This window comes from Panthera tigris, chromosome A2 (genome assembly GCF_018350195.1).
Source record: "Panthera tigris isolate Pti1 chromosome A2, P.tigris_Pti1_mat1.1, whole genome shotgun sequence".
NCBI classification, from domain to species: domain Eukaryota; kingdom Metazoa; phylum Chordata; class Mammalia; order Carnivora; family Felidae; genus Panthera; species Panthera tigris.
The window spans coordinates 133,015,964-133,033,649 of NC_056661.1; positions in this window are offsets into that span (position 1 = coordinate 133,015,964).

Genomic DNA, 17,686 nt, shown 5'->3' on the forward strand with positions numbered 1-17,686 from the left:
TACAGGTCCAGGAAAATCTGATTCTTGTTAGTATCACTTCCTATGCACAGGAAAAGTAGGAGAATGCTGCTTTGATTCAATCCATTCTACACATAGCACTGTGCCTGCCAGCCTGAATTTGTATTAAAAAGAGAAAAAAGAATAACATGTTACTCAAAAAAAAAAAAAAAAAAAGCTTCTGTCTTGCAAACAGAGGTGGTGTGTCAGGGGGTTAGGGTGATGATAGCATCTTGTGTGTACTAAGGAAATACTATAACAAATCATTTAAGACAGTCAGACCTTATGATATGCATGTTAGAGTAAACAAATAGATATTGCATGAGGAATTATCAATTGAGGAATCATTTTAACAGTGCTACATGTTGTAAATATCAATATGATACATCTTGATTGGTAATAGATGTAGAAAGCTTTGTGGATCTCATGTTGACTTTGGGTCTCTTTTATTCTCAAGTATAAACCACACAGTAAATAGGGGCACCTCCGGCCCATGTTTCAGTCATAAGCTTCCCCTTCTGCTTTTTTTATTTTCAGTTTTCCCAAACCAAGATTTGGGATCAAATAGTATTTAAGGTGATTGAAAACATTGCGTATCCTGGATTGAAGACTAGCTAGCTGAAGATCACAAAGTATAATTCTGCTGCTATATATTCTGTTCATTCATTCATTCCTTCTCTTTTTTTTTTTTTTACTGAACATTTACCCTGGGCTTATAAAAATGATGAAGCCTAGCTCTTTCTCCATAGAAATCCACATCTTAGTGAGTTAAGAAAGACAAATGCAATTATCTCTTTCAGTGAAAGTATATCAGTTAATATTGAAAAAGAGAGTCAGAACGAAGATGAAGAAGGTCAAGTCATTTGAGATGGTATAATGCCAAAATGATTATCAGGCCTTTAAAGAAGGAGGCACTCACTTCTTTATGCCCTGCAGTGTCTAGAAGAGTTGCTGATACATGGAAGACAATAAATGTCAAGTGAGTGAATGAATGAATTGATGAATGAGTGAGTGAAATGAAAATTGCAGGTCAGATTCTCAAAGAATCCAAAAAACGGTGTTCTCCTGGCCCCAGTGAATAAATAAATGTTAAGCTAATGGTGAATGAATGATATTAACAGTGTAGGTCTAATTCTCAAACCATCCAGAAAAGGCCAGTTTTTTTGGCTCCGTAGCTGAACCCCACACTGCATCACTTTTTTCACCCAGCAACCTAGCCTTTCATAAGATGAACTGGGTGAGAAAGGAGAATAAGTCGACCTTGTGACGAGTAAGGCATGCCTTGGTTTTCTCAGGGGCCCAGCCTTTCCAGTATAGTCCACCTAGTCTCAATATAATGTTTGGTTTTAGGGCTCCTAGTGAGCTCTGAGGGTTTTTCTACCCACATACTGAAAGCATCATCTGTTTTAGTGTTCTGCATATGACATCACCCTGACATACTGTAAACATGATAGCATATTTTATGGCACTGGAAAAATAAGCAAGAAGAGGAAATATCCTTTCTCCATGCTTTGGTCAAATATATTTTATAGTTAACTAAACTTAGCACACATACGGTTTCCAGAAATGTTTAGAAATGAACTTACTCTTTTGAGTAAATTTGACTAATGAATGCAACTATTCATAGAAAACTTAGAGATTCCTTGAAAATGTATTATTTCCTGTTTCAAAGATATATTAGCTCCCCTACAAAAAGTCTTTACTAGAATTCTAGTTCTAGGTCACTAGTACTGGAAGGCTATAGTTCACTTTCAAGCTCTCTGAATGCAAATAAAGGACTGAATTCTGAAAGTTGTAACTAATTTTTAAGGTTTCTCCCCCTTTCCTAGCAGAATCACAGCCTTGGGCTCAGTCTTATTTTTATTGAACAGTCTTTAGGAAGAGGAGAAGTTAGACTAACATGGAATAAATTAAATTCAAGTAGAGGACCGTGGAGAAAAGAGGGATAAGAATCAAACAGAACCAAAACATTGAAAATGGGTCAGTTGTAAGCTTCCTCTCCAGAAGGTAGAAGGTCGTGTTGAGTCGAAGCTCTTAATACTGTCCTGATGGCTTCAGAGGCAGTCCTGACCCTTGGTATTTGAAAGTGCAACAGGGCAGGTGGGTTATCATATAGGTTATTCAAAATTATATGAAAAGTAGTATTTAGTCACTTCCTCAAGTATTATTCAAAAGCTCAGGTTACAACATTCTAGTTTTGCTTCAAATTATTTCCTGACTTTCAGTTTCCCTGAAAACAGGCAATTGAAAACATCCATTGATACGTGCCGCTTAAATATGTAGCCCAAACTTATCCAACTTCCTGCTGAGTAAGTCATCTCAGCAGTAAAGATGAAGTCCAAAAATTGTTTTTCATTAGGTTTTAATTTGTGATTCATCTTAGATATGTTAAGAGGATAAGGCATTTGGTTGATTCGTCTTTTAGAAGTTAAAGAAAAGAGAATAAATAATTAAGTTCAACTAGTCCAGTATTCCTGAACGATCTTAAAAATCAAGTTCATATGTTTACAAGTAAAAAAGTGACATAAGAGAAAAAAAATTCTACTGCCTAGAAAAAAAAGTATAACTGCTTTGCTCTCTGTCTTCCAGCTGACCCGCACAGAGAAATTCTGTTTCTCTATCTTCATGAAGTAAAGTGCTACTTCTAACATTATAAGCACAAGTTTTCTCTCTCTCTCTCTCTCTCTTTTTTTCTAGCATTTATTAAGGATCTTTAAAATAATCTTGAGCTCCTTCAGCAGCTATTTATCGATGCATTTTATGCCTTTTGTTAGCCATAATCTTAGTCATTTTAGTACATGGAGTCCTAATCTTCAAGTCTGTCAGTCCCATTTTGCATCACAAATCATTTGTAGTTTTATAACTGTCATTTCCAAGGACATCTGGAAAAGATGGATTTATGAAAGGTTACCATGCATTCTAAGGAGGCCAAGAATTAGCATGGCTTTGTAAAGGTTCTTATAAATTGAGCAGCAGCCATCACAGGCAATAAGGTGTTTTTTGCTTTGTCAAGTATCTTTATTTAAATATTAAGGAAGAGATATGACCTTTGGCCTTGGAGATCCCTATGACATGGCAATGGTCCAATGTATTAGCTGTCAATGGAGTGCTGTGGCCTGACTCTCTCAAGGCCCCTATTTGTGGACAGTGTTATAATAACCCTTCCATTAGGCATCCCCAAGGCAAATAACCTCAGCTTTAACAGAGTCAGTTTAAAATTCCTTAGAGTAACATTAAGAGACTATCTGGTTTGTGTCAGTTTAAGATCAACTACTCCCTGCATAGGTTCAATTCTGTAAATTTTAAGTAGCCACAGTTATCTAAGAATTATTTCATATATGCCTGCAGGTAAATATTAGACGCATAGAATATAGAAATAACCCCATCTACTTCTTTGATTTCTTAACCAGTCTCTTTAGAAATTAACTGAATCCTAATGGGCTTGAGAGTCTATTTTTTAAATGACTCTTTCTCATCTGTATACTCATCTTTTGTTGATCGAAATTTCGGAGTTGCTGCCTATGGTTTGAACAGGACTTGGAGACATCAAATCACAAATGGAAGAGACGAAATACATTCATTTGGAAGCAAGCATACCTCCCCACGTATGGGTTAGGGCTAAATAATGGTTATAAGGTGAAAGAAAAGTCTTTGTTTTTTCTGCCCTTTCACTCTGGTTTTATTTATACTGTTATATTCCCAGGTAAGTAAATCTGGTTATGCTCAGATGAAATGCTTGCATTAATTACAAATTATTACTGCTTTTATCTCTAACTACTTATTGCTAGCACCAGATTTTGTGGGGAAATCTGAGGTCAAAAGACATCTTTTTCTGTAAAACGTCAAGGTGAAGCTACCCTGAAGTGCTTTAAAAAAAATCACAGTTGTCATCATAAGTCTCAAAATAAATCACTAAAGATGATATGAAACTTCAAGTATTTGGCCATGAAATGAATTTAGTGTCTCCTCTGAATCTAACTTTTGTGTTTGGTAGACTGTGACTTCACTTGTTAAAGCATATCATCTAAATTTAAAAATAAACAAATTTATTGGTAATTGCAGATGGCTTCTCAAAATAATCTTGTTTTACATTATCAGTTATATAAAATTAATAAATTAATTTAATTTGGAAATTTCATTTTCATAACTAATGGAAAAGTCAACAAATGTTTATAGAGTGCCTAACAATGTATTTATAAGCATTGGGGTAAGCATACACCCTTTTCAATATTCTTTTCATTCTTACAATAAAAATCCAGCCAATTTTTAAAATAATAGTAATTTTAGGAGAATTAATTATATGTTTATTATTTCCCTTTACATAATGATGCCAAAGACGTTAAAGTATAAATAATTGTTGATTTAAGTTTTTGGCTCACATTAGGTTAACTGCTATAAGAAAAAAAAGGTGAAATGATATCAGGTGCTAAAACCCAGTGCTCATAAACAACACTTAGCTTTTGATTTATAGTGAAATCACAATTCTCCATTTCTTGTTCCCTCTGTCTCTGACATTGCTTGTGAGACCATAGGGCAATACATGCCCTACGACATAATATAGGATGTAATTTAAAGGGTTCTATTGATGCTGTAAATCACAAGTAGTTCTGCTGAAGCAGTTTATGAATGGCAGTAAAACACTAAGACTGGATTATATCATTAGTATTATGTATTACATACATGTATTATTATTTGTAATTGGGGATAAAGTATTACAAAACACATATATGGAAATGTCATTTTTCTTGCTATTTACAGACTTCTTTTACACAAGATATGTTTTGGGATAAAATAAGAAATCCAAGGTTTTAGAATACCTGTCATTCTGGAGAAAGCATTTGTGGGCTCTCAGAGTAGACCATAATGGTTAGAACATATTCTGACAGGTCATACATAACCCAATTGCTAGAAGCACAAAAGACTATCTACATATGGGCTACCAGCAAATTTGATAAGGTGTATTAGTACACAAAGACATAATATCACAATGACCATGATAGTGTGATGCTCTAAAAAGGTGTTGAAAAGTATAAAAGATCTGTCAACCTGCTAGTGCTCTCTGTAAGAAGGTTACAATTATGATGGACTTATTTTTCCACTGCACTGACTGGTTTTGGTAGACACATAGCCATTCTAAGTTCCCAAATAATCTGTATTTACCAGTCTCTTTTCTAGGAAGATAAAATTACAATGGCAATTCTTCAACTATTCTGGGCATGTCTTTGATGATGGAGAGAAATTCCAGTCTTCTATCCTGTTTAGCTGTATCCTTCTGTTACTATGAGTAAATTGTCCTAGTGGATGTGTCTCTGTGGCTAAACCAGATGGCCTGGATTGATGCCAAACAATTCCTCCATCTGCTATTTTAAAATTTTTTCCTCAAAGAAACTAAAATAACATATAGTGGGATATCACGAGTAATTTTAGAATATTCTAGGTAGGTCTTTGTGTTCTCCAGATTAATTTCTCCAAATGCAGTCAATCCCAAGAAATATTCTAAAATAGGTTAAGACTCAAGTATCTCATACCTTTCTCTCCCATATATTGACCAGCAATGGCCATCAACCCCCAAGTTTATCCCTAGTTTCCTAAGAATCAAATAGGGCCTCCAGAATCATTCATCTGGATTATCACCTGTCAGAGCCAAGTCCCATCATTTTAGACTTGTTCCTGCCATATATCTCTTTCCACAGAAACAAATTTCTTCTAACCTTATCCTTCCAGACAAAGTTAACAATTGCCTAATAGACTATCTGCATTCATTTGCAAAGACAGCAGTTGCTATATGTAGACTATTTTCAAGTGAGTCTCTGGGGAAAAACTCTAGAGTCAATTAATCCAAGGATTAAATATAAAGGCAAGTAGAATGGGCAATTGGTACCATGGCAAGCCAAGGAGAGCATTTAATTTGAATTGTTTGGCAATGAAGTATATTCATCCTGTACATATACACACATATCCATATAATTACAATAAATATAAATGTGTATATGTTTATAATTTATCCACAAAACTTGATGCCACTCAGATGAAAGGATTTTCATAACCACTGATTTGCAGAGGCATACAATATATCAGAAGACTCAAGGAAAACTTAGCACACTATAATATGACTAAGATTTTGTGAATCAGACTACCTCGGTTCCAGTCCTTACTAGCTATATATGACTTTGGTCAAGTTTAACATCTCCATATCAAAGTATCTTCATAGGATAATTAAGAAAATTTAGTAATTTAATTTATATTAAGTGTCCACAGCAATGACTAACCAGAAAGCAGCATCACAGGTATGTTTGTTATTCAGATAGTAAATTGTTTTTAAAGAAAGAGCTTATTTAACCATATCCTGAAGGATGTACACAAATATTGACATAGTAAGCTGAATTACTGAATTATTGGCTTTGATTGTTATCTATCTTTTCCTAAATTTATTCATTCAACAGATTTTTTAAACACCCACATACAAGGCACTAAGCTAGATGTTATGAAATACACAAAAAAGTTTTTAAAAATTCTTTTTCTCAACAAACTTAAATTCTGTTACCCATCAGATCATAATATATACATAAATAGTTACAATCCAAGATGGAATGTGATGGATAAAGAAGGTAAAGATAATGTGCTATGATACTTCAGAAATGATAAAAATGACTTCCAGCTAGAGGTCCTATGGAAAGCTTCTTTAAGGAGATAAAATTTGAACTTGATCCATGAAGATTAATCAGCATAAAGAGCTAAAAATGGTGACCATTCTGGAGGAGTTTATTCAAGGTCCACAGGGTAGGAAAGTGAGAAATTCTGAATATTCGAAAGAGAAGTATGAGACCCTCAATCACTGTGGGAATGTTGGGAAATACAGAAGTATGTATATAAGAAAATGATAACTTTGAATTAAAGTCTTGCAGCAAAAAATAATAAATACTAATATTATTATATATTTTCTAGTTGTTTTATGCCCATAATTTTGATTAATTTAGAGTGTACTGTCTATATTATATATATGATTACGTTATTACAGACATACATGCATATGTGTATATATGTCATATACATATATGATTTATATATTATTTTTAATAATTAAATAGATATTTTAAAAGACTTCATGCTTTTTGAAAAGGGTGAATAATTAACTAATCATTCAACTCTATGAGAATTATGTGTGCTCCTGAAACTTCGCTATTGTTAATAAGGTTAGAATAAACACACTTACATAGAAATCTTTGCCTGTACTTGAAATTTTGTTCTTAAGATATATTCCTAGAAATGAAATTAGTATCAAATATGTTAAGGATTTTAAGATTTCTGATATATAATGCCGTGTTGCTTGAGTATATATAATTTAAACCCTCTAAGCAGTAAGGAAGTGTTATATTGATACTTATTTTAAGTTTTCTTAATTTGATAAGCACAAATTGAATTCAATTTATCCTTAAAATTGCAATTTCAATAAGGGTAATTTATTATTTAACTTTATTTATGAAATTTTCCTTTTTATTTCCTTACACTGATCTTCCTACTCTCACAAGGCCATTCATTTATCGATGGATGTGTTACCACAGAAATAGTAATGAATAATAATGAATAATGAATGTGTTACCACAGAAATAAAAAGAGAATGGTCCTTAATTAGCTTCTAAATCCAAAATATGATTTTTTTAACGTTTATTTATTTTTGAGACAGAGAGAGACAGAGCATGAACGGGGGAGGGTCAGAGAGAGAGGGAGACACAGAATCCGAAATAGGCTCCAGTCTCTGAGCTGTCAGCACAGAGCCCGACGCGGGGCTTGAACCCACGGACCGACCGCGAGATCATGACCTGAGCCGAAGTCAGCCACTTAACCGACTGAGCCACCCAGGTGCCCCAAAATACAATTTTTTTGCAAAGTAAAAATATTTGGAAAGTGAAGTTATTTTTGAAGTAATTTTCTGCTAAATCCAAAATCTGGATATTCCTGGGCTTTCTCCTGTTAACTTAAAAATACCCAAAAGACCCTCTTGTTTATCAGTAACTTTTTCCTGCTTCTTCACATGCCTAGTGATGTTATTATATTATGTTCTAAGCATTGTAAAAATTATAGTAAGTAAACTCTGGATTATGTTATTTTCCTCTGGAGAGTGTAAAACTTTCTTTTGGCAAAGTGTTAAACTATTGGAAGGTGAATTGCAGCTGACAAGACACACTTTTAGGCTTTGTTAAAGAGAGTGTGATATAGCTTTGTTATTACTCCAAGGGCAGAGCCATTACTCCTAGGGTGTAATCCTTATTCTAGACTTTCTCAACTATAAACCTAAGATGTTTACCAACGACTCTCCACTTTAATAGGGTATGAACTTTAATTTCGTTATGGCACTGTCTACCTTCTGAAGCAGATTGGAAAAAACTCATTTGTCACAGTGTTTGTGTAGAGTACTTGTAAGATCTTGCCACAGTGGGTATCTGCATTCCTGACCCACAGAAACTATAGGATAATACATGTTGTTGTTCAAACCACTAAGTTTTGTTGTTGTTTCAAGCCATGTACAGGACAATACATGTTATTGTCATTTTTAATGTAGTAATAGATAATGTACAAAAGGAAACTTCCATAACCTGATAAAGGGCATTATTTAACACCTACAGCAAACATATTTAATGATGAAATACTGAATATTTTCTTCCCCAAAGATCAGAAACGTACAAGAATGTTTGCTTGCACTACCTCTGTTCACTTTGTACCTTAGGTTCTAGACACTGAACCAGTAAGACAAGGAAAAGAAATAAAAGGGATTTGTAATGGAAAAGAATAAGTAAAACAGTCTTTACTCACAGACAACATGATCATTTATGTGGAAAGTCTGATGGAGTCTAAAAAATAAGCTACTAAGACTAATAAGTAAGACTAGAAAGACTGCACACTATAAGATAAATTTATAAACATTATATTTCTATGTATTGGAAACAAAAAAATTAGAAGTGGAAATAAAAAAATACCATTCACAATGGCATCAAAAATATAAAATACTTAGGGATAAGTGTGACAAAAATGTATAAAGTTTATACATTCAAAACTATAAAACTGAGAAAAATTAAAGAGGATTTAAATAAATAGAGAGATAATTTTCATGGGTTGAAATCTCAATATTGTTAAGATGCCATTTCTCCCAAAGTTGATTTACAGATTTAAAACAATCTCAATTAAAATTTCAGCTGTCAGGGTGCCTGAGCGGTGCAGTTGGTTAAGCATCCACCTTCAGCTCAGGTCATGATCTTGCGGTTCTTGAGTGTGAGCCCTGTGTCAGGCTCTGTGCTGATGGTGAGGTGCCTGCTGGGGATTCTCTCTCTCCCTCTCTCTACCCCTTCCATGTGCACTCTGTCTCTTTCTCTCTTTCCAAATAAGTAAACTTGAAAAAAATAAAATAAAATTTCACCTATTTGCAAAAATTGACAAGTTGATTCTGCAATTCATATGCAAATGTAAAGAAATAAAAAAAAAAAAATCCTGAACCTACACTATGTGTGGTCAAGTTATGTTAAACATGTACAGTAATCCAGACAATGTGCTATTGACACAAATTAGTCAAAGTCAATAAGACACAATAGAGAGTCCAGAAATATACCTACAATTATATGGACAGCAGGTTTTCAACAAAGGACAATGCAGTGGAAGAAAAGAGTCTTTTTAACAAATGGGACTGGAAAAACTTGATATCCATATAAAATAAATTAAAATAAAAGAAGGAAATAAAAATACAAAGAAGAAAAAACTGAACTGATAAAATAAACTAAAAGAAATACGCACACACACAAATATGAGTAGATTGACCTTCTTTAGACTGATAAAAACAATCTAGTAAAAACTTATGGCAAACTTAGTATTTATTGCTAAAAATATATATAAACATTTTCATTGCTGAAGCATAGTTTTAAGAAGTTAAAACATAACTGTCATACAAACACATTGCAATCAATTTTCTGCAAGTTCATACCTACCCCTTCAGAATCATAAAATCATTTAGTAAATAAAAAGTCAAAGTTACAAGCACTGAAAAAGTACTCCATGTTCTCTTTCACATTTTTCCAATTTTGAATAGCTTTTCTTGAAAGGATAATTTTTATTGACACCACTGAAGTCAGGAAGCCCCTATCATTGCTAATTTAACACTGTCCTAGTAACAGAAGTCAATGAATTAATACTTTTAAAATGAACTAAAAGATATATGCATTACTAAGGAAGAAAATTTTTTCAGAGACTGTCTGTATAGAAAATTCAAGGACATCTACAAACATAGTATTATAACTAAAAAAGAAATCCAGCAAAAATTCTGGATTACGTGTCAACATACAAAGAAAAATAGCTTAGGCTGACCAAGAAAAAAAAAAGAGGGAGAGAGAAGGCTCAAATTACTAAAATTAGAAATAAAAGAGAATACCACCAATCTTACAAAAATAAAATGTGTTATAAGAGAATATTACAAATAACTACTAATTTGTACTAAGAAATTAGAAAACTTAGATGAAATGGACAAATTCCTAGAAACATAAAAATTAATAACTTTCCTCTACTGCAAATATAAGCACAGAAAACTTTTAATGTAAAAAAACTGGATCTGTAATAGAAGAAAAATTAAAAACAGAGGTAAAAACATAATTAAAGATGTGCAAGTCCTTAGAAAAAAATTACAAACAGTGTTAGGCACATAAAACTTGTCACAGAGGGAAAGGCTTGACATATTAAAGATATAAATTGCCCCAAATTAATCTTTAAATGAAATGCAATTTAAAAATATAGGCCCATAATTTACAAAACTAGAAAAATGTGTTTCATATTTACATGCAAACCGCATGACAATGTAAACAGTAAAGACAATCCTAAAGGAGTATGGGAACATATTCTCCTGTATATTACTGATTACATTAAGGCAATATTAAACAAGGATGGAACTGACAAAAGATATGTAATAGAAAAGTGAAATTGATAAAAGAACACAAGAAAATACCCACATATAACACAGTATATGGTATATGTACATTTTATAAAGGAGACATGACTGAAAAAATGATATTGGAATCTTGGAATAAAAAATATTTGATCACTGCCTTACAACATATACAAGAATAACTCCAAAAGAATTCGATTCAAATGCATAAAATAAAGATTTTTAACTATTATAAGGTAATATATGCAGTATATTCAATTAACAAAGTACAGAAAAATTTCCTAGGTAAGTATATGAAATACGACTCAGAAAGAGTGATTGAAAAATTTGACTACGTCAAAGTTTAACATTTCCATTACAAAGGATGTATCAACAAAGTTAAAATTAAAAAAAAAAGCCACAGACTAACAAAACAGATCTGCAAAGGTATAAGCAACAAAGAATTGGCATCCAGAATATACTTAGAATTCTTACAATTAAAAAATAGTTTCAGATGACAAACAACAAAACAGGAAAAGAGGCAAAGGATAGAGAGAATACACATGCAAAAACCACAAATGGCCAAAAATATATTTTTAAAATGAATTCTTAGTAGGAGTAATGACATGTAAAATGAGGCAAAACAGTAACATTTTATCCCATAAAATGGATAAAAATAAAATACAAGACAAAAGCAAGTGAGGCCCAGTTGTGGCCATAAAGAATGATCAAACGCTTCAAGTAGGGATATAAATACTCCTATTTTTGAAGACACTACTTCATCCTCTAGCAATTAATTGCCCAGATGTGTACCGTAGTGAAAAAGTTCTGCATGCATATTGGGAGACATGCACAAATAGATTCCTTCACCTTCTATAAAAGCGAAAAGCTGAAGTTCATCAACAGGGGATGGTTAAATCAAATTGGTTACATCTTTGCAATGAAGTATTTGTAACAATGTAGAAATATTCCATGACAAGAAAGATATCCCCAAGAAAATGAGTCAAAAAGTAAACGTAATATGATCCTGTTTTTTCAAAAACAAACCTTACACATGTCATGTACACTGAGACACATACACACACATGCACACACATGCACAAAAAAACACATCCACAGACTTGAAGAACATAAGAAAATATCGATACAAATATTTCTTTACAGTGTGGGAATATGAGTGATCGTATATGAATTTTATTTTGTATGTTTTGATGAACAGATCATACTTGTATGTTATTTTAGAAGTTTGGGCTATTATATACAATTGTATAGCTTATCTTTATATATCATACTGTTTATTCTATTTTATATATTGGGACTATTTAGCTACTATTTCTTTAAAAACATTAATTTATTTTAAAAACTAAATAATTTACTTAAAAAATTTAAGCAATCTTCTTGCAGTGACTTGGAATAGCAACACTCACCACAAACTCAGGGCAGAAGTGTTTTCTTTCAGGAATCCTTTCCTGACCCCCGTAAGTCTGGATATTTGCGCCTCTTATGTGATTCTGTGTTTAATCGTGGGAATACTGGTTCTTCTTCTCCACCAATGAGTTTTTAAGGATGGGAACCAGGGAAACCTAATTTCTGTCAACCACTGACAGATGTAAAATAAGGGACACCTGGCAGGAAATCAAGCATTCGATAAATGGATAAATGGGTGAAAGGCAGAAACTACATTTTCATGGTGATCCCGTCCATTTTGCATTCAGAATTACTTGCACTTCGGTAAACATAAAGTTTTCAAATGATATAAATTAACTTATTTTCAGCAATGAGAGGTACCAGTTACATTATGGGTGATGCAAAAAAGAATTGTGACCAAGTTCTGCTCTGCTTGAAAAGGAAAAGAGCCCTTTCCGACACCTAAATTTCCTCCCACACAGATTTCAAGCTAGAGGAACTTAGCACTTTGGATAGGTGTCCTAAACATGGCCATTGGTGGTTTCAAGATGTGAGCAATTCCATGCTGCCTGCAAAGAGCTCAGATGGAGGCTCTCAATCTCCTGCTCCTGTCTTAAACATCAACACATGGGAGTCATGCTCTAATGTTCTGCAGGTGACCCTGTCTCACACACATGGCCAAGTCTGTCAGAAGATTAGGCAATGTTGTCTTAGTTCTGGTGTATCTATTAGCATGTTTTCGTTTGCCAGTAACAGAAATTCCCACCCAAACTGGCTAAAACATTAAAGGAGACTTTTTTTTTTAACCACAGAACTTAAAAAGACATGTGATAGGGCAGGATTTGGGTGGGATTCAATTAGTGCTTCAGTTGTTCCTCCAGAATTCTCAAAGCTTCTCCCTCCCCACATATGTCTGCTTTGTCCTCAAGCTGACTTTCCTCCAGAAGACGAGACGGCTGCCAGCATTAACTGGTCCCACATGCTGTCCTGTTCACAAACGTGGGGACACTGCAAGCAAATCACATTGCAAAACCATTAAACAAAAGTTCTGAGCTTCCCGAACTTTACCACCCTTGAACCAGTTATGTTGCCAAGGAAAAGTCATGAACCAATCGTATGCCTGGGTTATCTGAACAAATCCCTACTGCAAGAACCCACACTTGAAACTCAGGATGGAATCAATTCTACCAAAATTATACCGCTGCTTCAAAATTTTTTTAAAAGATTCTGAGTGAAAATATTTCCATGTCTACTCCCTCTTTAACAGTTATTAGTTTCTTGTATATCTGTCAAGTTCATTTTTGCATACACAGCAAATATAAACACATATTCCTATATTTCCTTATCACCCAAGAGACTATCCTATGCATGCAATTCAATACTATATATTACTAAGTAAAAAACTTCTCATAGAGAACTTTCCATATCAGAACTCAGAGTGGGTTTTTTTTTCTTTATTTCTCATTGCAGGGGCACAGTATTCCATTACATGGACACTCTGTAATTCTCATATAGATGGGCACTGGTATAATTTCAACACCATTCATAGAATCGTTTTGTTTCTACTGATTTGAAATGCTTCCTTATGTTTAATTCCAGTATATACTTAGCGTTATTTCTGTCCTTTGGACAGTCTGTTTATTCATGTCCTATACCACAGATTTTTAATTGTGAAGTGAGACTTCAGGGTATGTTTTAATATCTAGTAGCCCTTGTCTTTACTCATTGTTCTTCATTTTGAGAAATTTCCTTTTCTCTTATTTGTTAATTTTTTTTAAGTGTATTTATTTATTTATTTTGAGAGAGAGAGAGAAAGCTCAAGAGGGGGAGGAGCAGAGAAAGAGGAGAGAGAGAGAATCCCAAGCAGGCTCTGCACTGCCAGTCTGGAGCCTGACATGAGGCTCAAATTCACAAACCGTGAGGTCATGACCTGAGCTGAAGTCAGCCACGTAACTGACTGAGCCACCCAGGCACCCCCTCTTATTTGTTTATAATGTTTAATATCACCTTGTCTGGTTTACAAAAATGTATTGGTATTGAAAACATTTTATAAATTAATTTAAGGAGAATTGAAATTGTCATTATATCATTATATATATTGAAAAGTATGCCTTTCTACTTTTGCAGCCTCTCTTCACAATAGATTTCTTAAATATGTATAGAATATTAATGGACAGGGGCAAGGTGTTATAGGGTAGTGCTGGGCATTCATACACGGTATGGGAGAGGTACTTAGAGGCAGAACTACTGCTGTAAGCATAGGGTTTACTACATGCTTCACACTAATAAGAAAAAACTAGCTCATCACCTGTCTCAGGAGAAGTGAGTAGTGGTAAAGCTATGTGAGAAATTATACCTTGGTGCACCATATCAGTATACTTCCTCCAGCTCTTCCTACATGCACACACACACACACACACACACAGGCACACACTGAAATATATAATATATGCTTTCTTACTCTGGGCCTAGGAGAAGTAACACAAGGGTCCTCTGACCAAGTACCTGAATAACCCAGATCTCGTGTGATAAATAAGAATTTAAGACCAATTACTCCAAATAAGTCTAAAATTTCTGACCCCACACAGTTTCAAACATCCCATGTACTGAAAGCATTGATGAACCCTGTGAATTAGTAACAGTAATCTGACTGGTTGCCTCTGCTTAAAGATCTCTTCTCTCCCTCACCCCTCCCTCTTCCATCAGGCTCAGCTCCTAGTCTGCCTCTAGACCTCAGTTTCCCTGATACTGGTACAGATGCCTGATTTGTGCTTCCATAGCACCCTTAATTCTGCCAGAATAGCCTTTGCTACACTTTATCAAAAGATCTCAGTTACTTTTGTCTTATACATTCCCCTCAGCAACAACCATTATACCTCGGGGGATGCTTATTAAAGGAACAGCGAATGAGTAAATTGATGAATTCTAGAGTATAAGATTTCTCTAAATCCATTGTTGCAACATTTGATACTATTTTCATATCTGGAACTCATATTTTGGATAAGTCAAAAGAAACAAACACTTATTTTACTGCAATTTTAAGAATTGAAAGAGAGATTGGAAGAAATTCATTTCAATGAATTGTCACAGCCTTGAGTGAAGACCATTTCATTATCTGAATTATTTGACACTTGCACACCTCCCTTACTTAAAATTAACCATAACTTATTGATTTATTAAGGAAATAACATGTCAAGTAAGATGCAGTGTTAAGTAATGTGGGATATAGACAAAGCTAAGGCATAAGTTTTATTTGCAATGCTCATCCATTTGATGAGGAGGGTAATCTATGCTTAGGTATAATAAATAGCATTACAAAGATTTTAAGTAGCAGCCAGCTAGTATAGCCAGAAAGGACCATAATAATAAGGATAACTGTGGACTGGGGTGGTGAAGAAATCTTTAAAACTGGGAAAATCTTGAAGTGGGCTTGTTAGATGACAGAACAGAAGGCTGGACTATGATGGAAGGTGCAAGGATGTTTATTTTTATTGATCTGGGGACCTGTGTAGAAAAGGTAATCCATCTACACCTTAAATCTACCTTTTATATTTACCAATGAAGAAATAAAAATTTAATGCCAAAATGTGTAAAGTCTCAGATATCCCCCTCTTGCTGTACTCAGGTATGTCAGAATGGCTTTCATAGAACTATATACGGCTTCTAAAATTGTTAAGAGCCATTGTAAAATCTTGAAGGACTTAGAAACCTACTTGCTCCATGTAATTATATGAAATAAGTATTTTTGAAGAGATAACCATATAACTCAAACACTATTTTTCTCCACAGACACACAGCATCACCTTTCACTTGCGTAAGCAAATAAATTACAATCTTGACTATAGTATTGTTTGCAGCAATTTAATTTTTTCCGAACATAGCTCTTATTCTATTATAATGCTTGAATGATTCCCATGCAATGTTTCCAATCCACTTTTCCTGGCTTGTGAAACTTTTTAACGAAATGTTAGCATTTGCAGGCACCAGATGTTTTGACATAAGGAGAAGCAATATGTAAATTTTAATCCATGCTAGGAACAATAGCCTGCAGGCACCTTTTTCTTATTACGTGAATCATATACTTAACCGCAATATGGTCGGACCTATCAAAATCATCACCATCTAGAATGTTGTATTCTTGTCTTCTAGTTGCCAATTAATGAAACTGATATATATTTTACATGAAGGGTATCCACTACTTAACCAATAAGCCTTGTTGTATTTTACCACTTAACTACCCCATAGCTAGAATTCTGCAGGTGATAAATAATATTGGTGGTCAATAAACCCAATGCTTATGTTATATCTAAATGGTTGATACCTACATGTATCACTTATTTTAACAAAAAATCGTAAAACCTGTTACAGCTGTCTTCATCTTTTCCAGCTTTTTGACCCAATTCCGAGCAAAGGGTGTGTTTGTGTGTGTGTGTGTGTGTGTGTGTGTGTGTGCATGTGCGTGCGTGTGTGTGTTTCTAATATGCAAGATTTGGGGACGGCTTCCAATGTTGCCTATATGTAGATTCCAATAAATAATAACATAAGATAATATATTCTTATATGTAGCATCATTTCTAATATCCTGACATTAGAAAATTTTGTTATAAGCTCCCACGTGGGCACACATATATCCATACCCAAGCACATCACACATGTACGTACATACACAATAAACAGTCAGGTATAAAATCCGTTTAGTCATCCAAATTTTCAGTCTGTATAGGGCCAAAAAGTTATCCTGACTTTTTAAATCTATATTAGATTGGTTATTTCTTCCCACACATAAATGATTATATTGATCAATATTTTTTGGCATTGATTAATGCTTTAAAAATATTTATATGATATAACTTCTCCTGAAATCATTGTTTCACTATATGCTAACTAATTTGGATGTAAATTTTAAAAAATAAAAAATAAAATTAAAAAAAGGAATGCACCTGTATTTGAATATAAAATATTATTTTCTATAGTCAACTCAGAGGTATCCTATTTTATTATTTTTAAAGCAGGTATGTAGAAGAAAATTCATAAACATGGTATTAAATATCACAGTGTCTTAACATTTAACTGAAATCCTTATTAATTTCATTATCAAGGGATAGGTCTAGTCAATACCAATTAGCAGCTTTAAAATGTTTTACATATTAAAATACAGTATTCTATTTATCTTAGATTGTCTGGGGACCATCTAGTATATTAAAATATTTTGCAGAGTTTCTTAGTGATTTCACTTACAATTATGCCTGTTAGCAAATTTGCAAGAGTTTGATAAATATTTCCCATAAATCAAAACCATAACAGCATGGAAAGGCAGATGGCAGGAGACTAAAATAAAGAATGTAACAATTATTTTCATTAATAGGGAAATATTGGATCACT